At 38.6% G+C, this 13,607-nt stretch overlaps 1 protein-coding gene across 2 annotated transcripts in view; it reads right to left on the reverse strand.

Moving 5' to 3' along the window:
- The window catches only part of ARHGAP24 (Rho GTPase activating protein 24), a 518,667-nt gene that overhangs the window by 253,168 nt on the left and 251,892 nt on the right, over positions 1-13,607 (reverse strand). The window lies entirely within an intron of this gene.

The raw sequence follows: 13,607 nt of genomic DNA on the forward strand, positions 1-13,607 counted from the left end.
AATTCTAAAAATTCATAGATTCAGGGGCCATGGGATTTGAAATCAAGCAAATAAGCATTCCAAGGAATGGAAGCCAGGTCCCCTCCCGCTCTAGGGTTGAAGCTTAATGTCAAACATGTTTGAATTGTCATGTTACCAGTAAAGGACTCTGGAGTCTTACAAAATGAAAAGCATTTTTTGAGTGGAAAATGGCTTCCATTTTTTTAATGAATATTTGGAAAAAGCTGAATTCCTGTGTGATAATCGAAACAAACACAGCAGAACCACTGGAAATAGATACTTTTACAAATAGATGGATTCCTTAAAAGAGAAGCTTTTTTTAAAAAAGATCTTGAGGATAAAAACCACCTACTGAACAACAATTCAATAGTTCTTAGTAAAATCATCAGTAAATCGTGGGATTTGAGATCTAGAAAGTACCTAGAAGTTAAATACCCAAGTAGTTTTCAGGCTCGATGTCACGCTGCTGTGCTATGAGCTACGTTGCAATCTAGGAGTAGCTAATGACAATTAACATAGTGATGTTGGCAAGAGATTTGCTTATTTATAATTAAAGTTGATTTAAGGTTACTTTCACTTGAGTTTCGGGTGCTTCCTTGAGAAGGAGAGCAAGGCGTAGAATTAGAGTCACTGCACTCTTGTGCTAACCTGCAGTGAGTCTCAGCTGGCCTGGGGGTCTCAGTGGAATGATTGGGAACTGCCCCTCCAGGGCGACACCAATGCTTCTTTTCTCTGTGTGTTTGGTTTCTTTGATTCTTTCAAACACTTGACATCCCTTAGTCTTCTTCTCTATTTCTCCTCCAAGGTCCCAGACATCTTTTATTCTCCTAAGTATCTAATGACAGTGATGTATTTTAGCTTCCATGATTTTTTTTTTTCCCTTTTCCAGCCAGGTAACCGTATACAGTAATTTAACAACATGGTCTTCCTTTGGCTTTCAATTTCTTCCTGGTGAATCTGAACATCAGAATCATTCATTATTGCTCAGAGATTCAGATTCTCTCGCTTTAACTGATATCCAGGGGTCCTGATGATGCATGGAGACTTCACATAAGCTGCAATTATCTAAGACTTCAGTCTCTGGGTCTCATGTAAACCATGAGGTTTACAACACTTTAAAGTACTCCATATGAAATTTCGAATATATTTTACCATAAAATATCTACATTCTAACAAGTTTAAACAGTATGCTAAAGGTCATAAAAATGATTATTTGTTGCCTATAAACTATGTGCAAAATGGCACTGAGATATAACAAAGGTAGGATAATGTTTTGGCCCCCTGAGAAACCTATACGCTAGCTAGTGATATTAAAAAAACTTGAAACCATTAATAATGGAGAATATATAAACACTAGATAACTGCACATACTTTAGAGTCATACAAACCAGAGACTAAACCTTGTCACAAACCTCAGTTTCCACATTTGTAAATTGGACTCAAAGAACCTAATGGCATCATTGTGAAATTTACATAATATGTCTTTGCCTGGTATAGAGTAGGTATCAATGAATTAATTCAACATGCACTTATATCTATATCTATCTACATATATTTATATGTACACAAACTCCTACACTTTTCATTTTCATCTTTTCTCCTACACTTGTAATTTGGTAATTCTGTTATTTATTCAATTCAGAAATGCAGGTTAGACTTTCCTGGTGGGGCAGTGGTTAAGAATCTGCCTGCCAATGCAGGGGACACAGGTTCGAGTCCTGGTCCAGGAAGATCCCACATGCCATGGAGCAACTAAGCCCATGCACCACAACTACTGAAGCCCGCGTGCCTAGAGCCCGTGCTCTGCCACAAGAGAAGCCACCGCAATGAGAAGCCTGTATGCTGCAACGAAGAGTAGCCCCCACTCGCCACAACTAGAGAAAGCCCGCACGCAGCAACGAAGACCCAACACAGCCAAAAATAAATAAAATAAAATAAATTAGTTTAAAAAAAAAGAAATGCAGGTTTCCTGTTCTATTCAGTGAGCAAAATCGATCTCAAGCTAAGCTGAATAGACATGCAGAGTTAATCAGTATTCTTTTTCTTTATTTTCCTCCTCCTTCCACTCTCTTGGGCCCACCTTCATTTTCTCCCAGTTTCCAGGTTGCATGATAGGAGAGAGACACCATCACTACCTCAGCTCGATGACTGTCTATCTCTGTAGGAGAAAGCAGACTATTGGGTCAGCTGCCAGCTTCTGCCTCCAAAGCCGAGGACAATTGCCCACTCTGTGCCCTGGTGACCAAATCCTACCAACTGGTGGCAGCTGGCGTCTTCCCCACAGGCCCTCTAGGAGTCACATGGCAACTGGCCTGTTTACTCCACCCAACTTTTCCACTCCCTCCTCCACTTTGGCAAATAGAACATAGACTTTTAAACACAGCCGTGTTTTCCATAATCCCCTCAGTGGAAATGAGAGTTTTTAAAGTGCAGATCTTTTTAGTTGGTTTGGTCTTTGAACTACATAATCATACCACGTGAGGTGGTGTCTGCTGCCCTTGTAACATTTAACTACCACATAAAACATGAAGGAAAAACAGCAGGGCCTGCAAAAGAAGTTATCTCCTTGGGACACTTCTTTCCTCTCCTACACTCATGGAATGGTGCTGTGAGTTTGTAAAACCATGCACCAAAATGTCACTAGGCACTGCAACAAATCCAGTTTCGCTCTCAACTTTCAGTCAGTTTCTCTATCATGGCTCTTCTTCCAGTTCCAAGGGAGGAAAATGGCCCACATCTAGGTAACAGGGACAGTTCCTTGCCACAGTCCTTGCAACCATTTACCAGGTATTGGGCGTGCCTGCCTGTCTCTGAGCCATGAACATGCCCAACTGAACTAAACTGAATCTAAAAATAAATAAGTAGCATTCAGAGAGCAAGAAGCTTCACACATTTAATGACACCACCCTGAAACTATTTGCATTCAGAGATATTTCTGAAAATGAAAACAAAAACCTGTTTTTTTTTAAACGTTCCTTTTTTTACTTCTGAGTCATTTAACAAGATATCACCATAGACATTCTCCAAGAAGTCCCCATCTTTTTCCTAATAACAAAAGCCATTCGAGCACCATCTTCCCTCTGATCCCAATAGTGTTTTCTATAGTGTCTTTTCTCTCTTGCATAGAGGGAGGCACATATCTACCTGTCTGATGCTGAAGGGAGAAAAACCTCCTGTTAATGTCTAGCCTCCTCAGATCCTTCTGAAAGAATCGCAAAATGGTTAATGAAAGGGACCCTGCATCTGCCATTTTACCTGCTGGTGACCTTGGACAAGTGACTTCACCTTGAGCTTTCTCTTCTTGGTAAAATCATGATAAAAATAGCAACTACCTTACAGCATTGTTAAGTTAAACAAGAATCCAAACATAATGAACCGAATAAATGTTCAAAAAAGTTAGCAGTTACTCTTGCTCTTTTGTGCCCCAGGGATCTGTGTTTCTGGGAGAGTGTGGGGTTGGTGAGGAGAAGATACAGGGGGTATTATATTTGAAAATATCTGGTGGTGAGGCAGGGGCTTATCTCATGATAAAGCCATCAGCTAAAATATGCAAAGAATGACATCTTCTTCCACTCACTTGACATGAAGGAAATAGGAGCAAGAGGAGATAAGAAAGACAGTGATAAGAAAGCATCCTTATATTTGATTGTTTATTGTCTGCCAACTATGAGCTGAACACAGAATACAATGGTGAATAAAACAGATGAAAAAAGTTAACACGTCATTAAATTCAGAGTGTAAAGCCTTGTGACAGATATGAACAAGATGACTAATAAAGAATACTTTTATGGGAGAAAATATTTGCAAATGATATGACTGATAAGGGGTTAATAGCCAACATATATAAACAGCTCATACAACTCAACATCAAAAAAAAAAAATGACCCAATTAAAAATGGGTAGAAGAACTGAACAGACATTTTTTCAAAGAGGAAATACAGAAAGCCAACAGGCACATGAAAAGATGCTCAACATCGCTAACTCTCAGGGAAATGCAAATGAAAACCACAATGAGATATCACCTCACACCTGTCAGAATGGCTATCATCAAAAAGAACACAAATAACTAATGTTGGCGAGGATGTGGAGAAAAGGGAACCCTCCTACACTATTGGTGGGAATGTAAATTGGTGTAGCCACTGTGGAAGACAGTACGGTCATTCTAAAAATAGAACCACCACATGACCTAGCAATTCCACTCCTGGGTACATATTTGAAAAAAACAAAAACACAAATTCGAAAAGATATATGCACCCCAGTGTTTATAGCAGTATTATTTCTAATTATCAAGGTATGGAAGCAACCTAAGTGTCCACCAACAGATGATTGGATAAAGAAGATGAGGTATATGCACACACACACACACACACACACACACACACACACACACACACACACAATGGAATACTACTCAGCCATAAAAAAGAACAAAATTTTGCCATTTGCAGCAACATGGATGGACTTAGAGGACATTATATTAAGTGAAATAAGTCAAACAGAGAAAGACAAATACTATATGATGTCACTTATATGTGGAATCTAAAAAAATACAAGAAACAAATATAACAGACTCACAGATACAGAGAACAAACTAGTGGTTACCAACGGGGAGAGGAAGAAGGGAGGATTGGTATAGGGGTAGAGAATTATGAGGTACAAACTATTAGGTATAAGATAAGCTACAAGGATACATTGTACAACATGGGGAATATAGTCAATATTTTCTAATAACTATAAATGGAGTATAGTCCTTAAAAATTGTGAATCACTATATTGTAACCTGTAACTTATATAATATTGTACAGCAACTATACTTCAATATAAAAAAAAGAATATTAGATTGGAGGTAGTTACTTTCATTAGGAAGTCTCCTCTGAGGAGAAGACATTTAAATTGAGATTCAGATGATAAGAAATAGAGACAAACAAACAAAAAACTGAGGCAAGAGCATTATAAGGAGAGTGTCCAACATGCACAAAAGGCTTTACATTTGAAAAGTCTGGGGGCTCTCATGAACTCTAAGGCAAGCCAGTGTGGCTGGAGCTTGGTGAGCAAGGGGTGACAGGTGGAGGTCCAATCCTGCTGGGCTGTGGGCAGGACCTGGAGTTTGGATGATATACTAAGGGTGGTGGGAAGCTGTTGAAGCCTTCATACAGCCAGTGACTTGGTTTAGTTTATTTTAAAATGATCTTTCTGGAATTTTGGAGGAAAATAGAGTTGAGAAACCTAGGAGAGAGATGATATGGCCTAGATAAGAATGAGAAAGAGGTGATGGAGAAAAGAGGACAGAGTGGAGATGTATTTTGGAAGTTTAGTCAGCATCCCTGACTGATGAACTGGATGTCAAGGGTGATGAAGACAGAGGAGTTAAGGATCATACCCTGAGTGATGGAAAAGTCCTGAGTTTTCCATTCAGCGAAATGCATATTGGCAACCTAGGGAAGAACATATGAGGAGAAGTCCAGGCAGACTCAAACTATCAAGACGTAGGGTGATGGCAAGGCAGGAGGGAAGGAGGCAGGCAAGAGGGGAGCCAGGCGGGGAGCCCAGGCAGTTCCTCCAGCCCGAAGCTAGAAGAGGGCCAGTGGCCCCATTAAGAGAAGAAGTCAACAGAGCAAGCCAGGTGAGGCATAGTCTCTACATGCTCCTTTTATTTTCAAGGTTTTGATAACATCACAAGGCAATCCATGGTGATCCCACACTAGAAGTTGAGCATCCTCCCTGGGGCTAAAGTCGATGCCAAGTGGCAGACAAGAGAATTATTGGAAGTTAAAGAATGAGGCTTTTTAAAAAAACATGCCTGGAATTGTGCTATCTGCAGCTGGCTCAACCAGAGGGAGAAAACCTCATAACTTAAAAAATAAAAAAGAGTGCCAAGACAATCCAGTGGGAAAAAATGCCCCTTTCAACACATGGTGCTAGAAAAATAGGATGTCCACATGCAAAAAAAAAAGGTTGGGCCTCTTTCTTACACCTTACACAAAAAAATTAACTCAAAATGAATCTTAGAACTAAATGTAAGAGTAAACTATAATAAACTCTTAGAAGAATAAAACTTCATGACCTTGATTTAGGCAAAGTCTTCTTTGATATGATACCAAGTGACCAAAAACAGAAATAGAGAAATTGGACTTCATCAAAATTAAAAACTCTTGTACTTCAAGAACACTATCAAAAAAGTAAAAGGACAACCAATGGAATGGGAGAAAATATTTGCAAATCATATATCTGATAAGAAACTTGTATCCAGACTACGTAAAAACTCTTACAACTCGACAATGACAAAAAACAAAACAAATAACTCCATTGAAAATAGGCAAAAGATTTGAGCAGATATTTCTCCAAAGAAGATATACAAATGGCCAAAAGCACATGAACTGATGTTCAACATCATTAGTCATTAGGGAAATGTGAATCAACCACAAAAAGATACCATTTCATACCCACCAGGATGGCTATAACCTAAAAAGTGGTGAGGATATGGAGCAATTGAAACCCTCCAATATTGCTGGTAGGAATGTAAAAATCATGCAGTCACTTTGGAAAACTGTTTGGCAATCCCTCAAAATGTTAAACATAGAGTTATAATATGACTTAGCAATTCCACTCCTAGGTATATACCCAAAAGAACTGAAAATATATGTCCACACAAAAACTCGTACATGAATGCCCATAGCAGCATTATTCAAAATAGCCAAAATGTGGAAGAAAAGCAAAATATTCACCAACAGATTAAAGGATAAATAAAAGTGTGGTATGTCCATACAATGAAATATTATTCATCAATAAAAAGGAATAGATGCTACAATATGGATAAACCTTGAAAATGTGCTAAGTGAAAGAAGGCAGTTATAAAGACCACATATTGTATAACTCCATTCATATGAAATGTCCCAAATAGGGAAATCTATACAGATAGAAAATCGATTAATGGTAGCCTGATGTTTGAAGCTTGGGTGAAACGGAAGTGAGCTAATGGGTATGAGATTTCTTTCTTGGGGCAATGAACATGTTCTAAATTTGTTTGTGGTGATGGCTGCACATCTCTCTGAATATACAAAAAACTATTGAATTGTACACTTTAAAGGGGTGAATTGTATGGTACATGAATTCTATCTGAGTAAAGTTGTTAAGATCAAAATTTTTCTGATAGAATAGTTATGAAACTAGAAGTTAATATGTTTGCCCACACAGAAGTTAATATCAAATAATATACTGCCTTTAAACAAGCCCTAAATTTTGTCAATTTATACTGATTTGCTTACTTTCAAGGTAAATATTCAAGAAACATTGTCCTCCACACTGAAATTTTCCTGATGATAGCTGGCATAACAAGATGGTTCAGTATCACATGGTTGGATAAATGCAATCTCTTCATCTTCCCTCCTTCCATATGGCATTTTAATGACTTTTGGTCAGTTTCTTGAGTTAATTTTCCATGAAATTATTTACCATCTTATTTTTAATACATTTATGTATGTGGCCTTAACAAACTACTGAAAAGACTACAAAGTTTTCCCATCCCTCCATACCTTGCCTCCCCATTGACACTGAACAGCACTCTGACAACATACGTATATAAGGCAGGTTACGGGAAGGAAGGTTTCCTAACTCTCTGTCTTGAGACACAGGTATAACCACTACAGTACTGGCCACTCGACAGGTGTGCAGGGGTGTGGGCACCATCCTCCACGGAAGATGCACAACAGATAAGAGCAACAGACAAACCGACTCAAATCCTGCTGTTGAGAGGAAGCATCTCTTCAAAATCTAGCCCAATTATCAAATATTAATTAAGCCAGGAAAAATTTTGTTGTCAAATATGCCAACAGTTTCCTATTAACATGATATATAAAATATAACAGAAATTTTCATCAATAAAATATATTGATAGTTAACTACAGACACCATGTTCTAGAGATCTAATAAAATCTCACAATATTTTGACTAGAGGACAAAATTTTAATTTCTCTGATCATTTTCTATTTCTCATTCTAAGTAAACCAACTTAGAAAAGAAAACTTGGATCCGAACTCTGTGTCACAAACTTAGTTCTGTGATCTTGGAAAGCTCCTTAATCTTTTGAACCTAACTTCACCATATGAGAAAACAATATTTAACTCATAATAATGGCAAAAAATAAATAAAATAATGCATAAAAAGGGCCTAACACTATACTTAGCACTTAAAGTACATCAAATAGTATCTGTTATGATGATCACTATATTGTCATCACTGCACTACTAGAATCAAGCAGACTAGGAGTAGTATTGCTACTTAAACTTGAGAAACCAAGGAACTTTAATATTAATACAATCAAACAGAATGTGGAAGAGTAGAAAGACTACTCAACTGAGAACATGGGCATTTATACAAGGTTGGCCGCAATAACCTCTCTGGGAACCATAATCCTCACTGCAAAATGAACACAACAATCTTTGAGGTTCCTTACAACTTCCATAAAATAAGAGAAAGGGATTTATTAAATTTCATTTTCCTTCCAATATTCTTTTTGTCTTAATTTCAGACTCAAACTGATTTCTTTAAAAGCCAATTCATGTTTGGAATAGAAGGAGGGAAACAATAATAGCAAATCTCACAAACACTAGTGAACATTATCTTTTAATGGATTTAAATCTATAATCTTGGGAATATAAAAAAGCCACAGCCACTCATCCCTTGGTTACAAGAAACACTTTAAAACTGTCTGGAGTTTACATGAATGAACAAACTTGTACAGCCTTAAAAAGCAAGGGATCTTATCTGATCCAGATTCCATATTTCTCAAAAATGGAAATAAATATGTTGGTCTTCCTATTGCTGTTCTAGCCACATCTAAGTATATAGATACTCATCCCTCACTGAGAAGGTGGATCTTTATAATTTCTGCTATGTGAGATAGTTTCTATCTAATGTATGTGACAAGTACTGAGAAATGTCAAGAAGCTGCTTCTTTACTGTTATTTTTTTTAATAGAAAAATATTAACTCTAATTTGGAGCACATTTTTTAGTTCAAACAATCCTTTCAAAAATAGCATATGTCATGTATATTGTAAGGAGACATTTATTTTAAATCTTGTTGAGATTCTAAAACAAAGTTATATTCCCCCATTTGATTTTGGGTTTTTATTTTCTTTTTTTGTTTTTGCAGTTAAAGATAAAATCTAATGTTATTAGGTGAATCTTAGGTCTTATATAAAAGTAATTTTCAATATTAATTTGGCCAAGTAATCCTAAAGATTCAAGATTTGCTGGAAGGGTGGGACTCATTAGTTGCTTTAAAGATAAAGCAAATGTCATGAAAGTGAGAGCATGTAAAAGCTTCAAATTTAAATATTTTAAAATGAGACCTCCAATTAGTTTGAAGAGCAAGGAGATAGTAATACTGTGCTTTGAATAAGGTAGTGTTTTCAGCCACTATTAACTTACTAAGCCATTGTGCCTGGATCTTTCTGCATAATTCAGTCAGTAGCCAATCAACTGAGCGTACAACCCATTTCCTATGCATGATCAGTCTCATCACTAGTACTCCCATCAGTAGTATCATGTATGCCCTTGAGGCTTTGTGTTTCAGAAAACTAATGAATAGGCACCCCTAGCTCCCAGGAAGTGTAGGAGGAAACATTCATCTCAAAGGAAGCAGCAATCAAATCTACTGGGGTCCACAGGTTAACAACAATGGGCTGAGCAGAATGGGTGGGTTTAACGTTCCATTGTCAGTTCATATTGACTGAGGACAGGAGTCATTTATGGCTCAGATCTGGATTTTTCAGCATTTTGAGAGGGAAGGGAACACAACCGCATAAAAGAAATCCATTTTTTTACACGGGCACATAGATCATCCCATTCTTTTTCCAGTGAGTCCTTTCACACAATTTGATTTTTACACATCACATCAACTAGGGGAGAAAATGATGGAGAATGATGTTACTAAGACTCATCACTGGATTCCAACACATTAGAAATAATGAGGTGCCCCTAAAGAGAGGAGAGTTGAGGACAAGTTAGACACGCATATGATGGTAGACTAATGGGACTAAATTATGCTCATTTGGGTGACACCACTTTGCAGACACTGACATACACAGTCTCATCTGGTATTCTATGATGTAGTGTCTATGTCACCGATGAGGAAATGGATACCACAGGGATTAGAGGACTTGCCCAAGAGATACAGCAGGAGCAGGAGTCCCATTTCACCGATGTACTAGTTCCGTGAGTGCTAGACTGCTTCATAAATGGATTTAATCAGTGTTTTTCAGAGGATTCAGTGGAACTCTACCTCTAAGGGATGTTCTCTGGGATGACAAACCATAACTGCCTGAGAATAAGAACTTGCTACATGATATCTGGATCATAGCTATTCTTAGTAATGTTTGTTGAACTAACCAAACCTTGAGTGTGAATTGAGTAACAGAATTAGTGTTACACTCAAGGCTCCTGATTATCAACCCCAGAATCTACCCATTTCTAGATTACACTGACTTCCTTTACACTGATTTCCTATGTCTCCCTCCCCCCTTCTTTTTCACCCTTCCTTCCAAGTTCCTCCCTCTCTCCCTTCCACAAATATTAATTAAATGGCCATGACATGTTGGGTAGTTGACTATGTGCTATAAATAAGATAATGAGCAAAAAACAGAGATCTAGCTCTCGTGGAACTTAGATTTTTGTGAGGGAGAGATACATTATTTATACAAGAAAAATGGGTCATGGGCCTTCAATAGTGGGTTAAGACAGACTGGGAGGGAGAATCACGTGCAGGTTTCACTGAAGAAGTAACAAATGAGGTACTATCTGAGAAATGAGTAGGAGTTATCTTATGAATCTTGGAATGATGGGGAGGACCAATTTTTTAAAAAGGGAACAGCATATGTACAGGTTCTGTGGCTACAGTGAAGCGTGACACATTTGAGAAACTGAAGGAAAGCCAGTGTGGTTAGAGAGCAAAGAAGGAAGATGGGGCTTCCCTGGTGGCGCAGCGGTTGAGAATCTGCCTGCTAATGCAGGGGACAGGGGTTCGCGCCCTGGTCTGGGAGGATCCCACGTGCCGCGGAGCGACTGGGCCCGTGAGCCACAACTGCTGAGCCTGCGCGTCTGGAGCCTGTGCTCTGCAACAAAAGAGGCCACAATAGTGAGAGGCCCGCGCACCGCGATGAAGAGTAGCCCCCGCTTGCCGCAACTACAGGAAGTCCTAGCACAGAAACGAAGACCCAACATAGTAATGAATCAATCAATAAATAAATCTTTAAAAAAAAAAAAAAAAAAAAAGAAAGAAGATGAAACACACTGGATAGTCTATGTGGGGGCCTGTGGGCTGTGATAAGGTTATGGTTTTAAAAAAATAGGAGATGACTTGATTGGATTTGAATATCAAAAACATGACTCTATATAAGGAAACTCTGTACTTTCTGGACAATTTTTTTTATAAATCTAAAACTTCTCTTAAGAATAAACTTTATTAAAAATTATCACTCTGGCTACAGTGTATGGGATAAAACAGAGTGAGGGGAAGAGTAGAGTCTGTACATGAGCTAGGAGAATATACTACAGATCTCTGGGACAAAGATGACCAGACACAGAGCCCAAGTTCCCTCCAACATGAGGAGGTTAAGGAGACAAGGAGGAAGAAGCAGTGGTGACTGAGAAGACATGGGCAGTGAAGTAGGAAGAAAACCAGGAAAGTGTGGTGTCCTTGAAGCCAAGTGAAGAATGTGTGTCAAGAAAGAGGCAGTGGGGACTTCCCTGGTGGTGCAGTGGTTAAAAATCCGCCTGCCAGTGCATGGGACACAGGTTCGATCCCTGGTCCGGGAAGATCCCACATGCCGTGGAGCAACTAAGCCTGTGCGCCACAGCTACTGAGCCTGCGCTCTAGAGCCCTCGAGCCACAACTACTGAAGCCTGCATGCGTAGAGCCCGTGCTCCGCAACAAGAGAAGCCACCACAATGAGAAGCCCGCACACTGCAATGAAGAGTAGCCCCTGCTCGACACAGCTAGAGAAAGCCCACATGCAGCAACGAAGACCCAATGCAACCAAAAATTAATTAATTAATTAATTAATTTTTTAAAAAAAGAAAGAAAGAGGCAGTTATGGACTGTGTCAAATGGCCTTATTGGCAATTATTATTATGAAAGCTGAAACGTAATTGTTGCATTTGGGAAAATTAGAGGCCGTTGATGACAATAATAAGAAAAAGTCAGGTGGAGTGTGGTGGGCGACAAACAGATTGAGCCAAAGAAAGGAACTGGAGAGAGTGTAGTATAGAGCATAGAGTAGTTTTATTGCAAAAAGAAGCAAAACACAAAACACAGGTGATGGATAGTGGGAGGACAGTGGCCAAGAGATCATTTTTTTTAAATCAGAGGAATAATAGCATGTTGTATGCTCATATTTTTAAAACTTTAGTATACATGAGATTAATTTACTTTTTTTTGCATAAAAATTCCAGTTCCCAGGCTACCCCTGTGAGCCTATGGGGATAATCCAATATAGAAAACAAAGCTACATAACCAGGTGGAAACAGCACAATCAGTAGATTATGGCTGGCTTCTGAAAAGGTGGGAGTGCATGGAATTCCACGACAGATGCAAGACTGGATTTAGGGAGGAAAAGGGACCACTGCTCTGTTGAAATAGAGGGAAAGAGGACCAAATGGCAGATGTAAGCAGTTTTGTATATTTGGTATCAGGCAATTGAGGTAATTTCCATAAAATTAAGTTGGCAGTAAGGTTATCTGTGGGAAAGAAAGGCTGAACAAAAATTAAAAAACAAAATAAATCAACTGTTTAAATGAGAATTGATTTGCATCAGTTATATCCATATCGGAATGAGTTATCTTTCAATCAAAGAACACATTATGACAAATCACAGCCCCTACATTAGAGCCAAACAGCCCCCAAGCACAGATCTGTCATTATCTCCCCTGTGATTCCTGTAAGCAAGTGACACATCAGAAATAGTGAGTCATGAGAAAGACAGTGTGATTGGTGCTGGAGAAATGAACCCCACATCATGTCATGCCCCTGCACTAATCGTTTTCCAGAAGCCTTAATTGCCTGTCTTGATACTGTTTGCTCCTCCACACACGGAATGACAAGTTGGTAATTCACTACAGAAGGCCTGGGCAACTGGATGAGATCTATCAAGGGTTCCGTTTGGCTTTTTCCCCCTGACTAGACACATGACAGTAGTATTTAAGGCATTAATGTGCCATTTTTGGAAAGGAGTTTGTTCCCAAATAAAATTTAGCCTGGACTTAAAAAAAAAAAAGCCCAAAAACACTAACTGCTAACAATGACACAAGGCTAGATGTCTAATCTATTTCCTTTAGGCAAAGTGATAAAAACAAAGAACAAGGAAGAAAAAAAAACAACCTAGGAACAAAATTAAGGAGAATTTTAAATCCAAGGACAATTTGCAGGAAAGAGTAGCTAGACATAAAATATTTGATCTTTCTCTGGGCAGCCTCCATTTCTATTTCACATGTTTTTTAGTTAATCCTTTGGTTGGTTAATCACTCAGGCTTTCCAACATTTATGAAAGAACTGAGCGGAATTCCGATTGTGGCTTGGTGTACATACAGCAAGGAAGGTGTACATACCTTC

The sequence above is a fragment of the Balaenoptera borealis genome, assembly GCF_965194805.1.
Source record: "Balaenoptera borealis genome assembly, chromosome: 4".
Taxonomy (NCBI): Eukaryota; Metazoa; Chordata; class Mammalia; order Artiodactyla; family Balaenopteridae; genus Balaenoptera; species Balaenoptera borealis.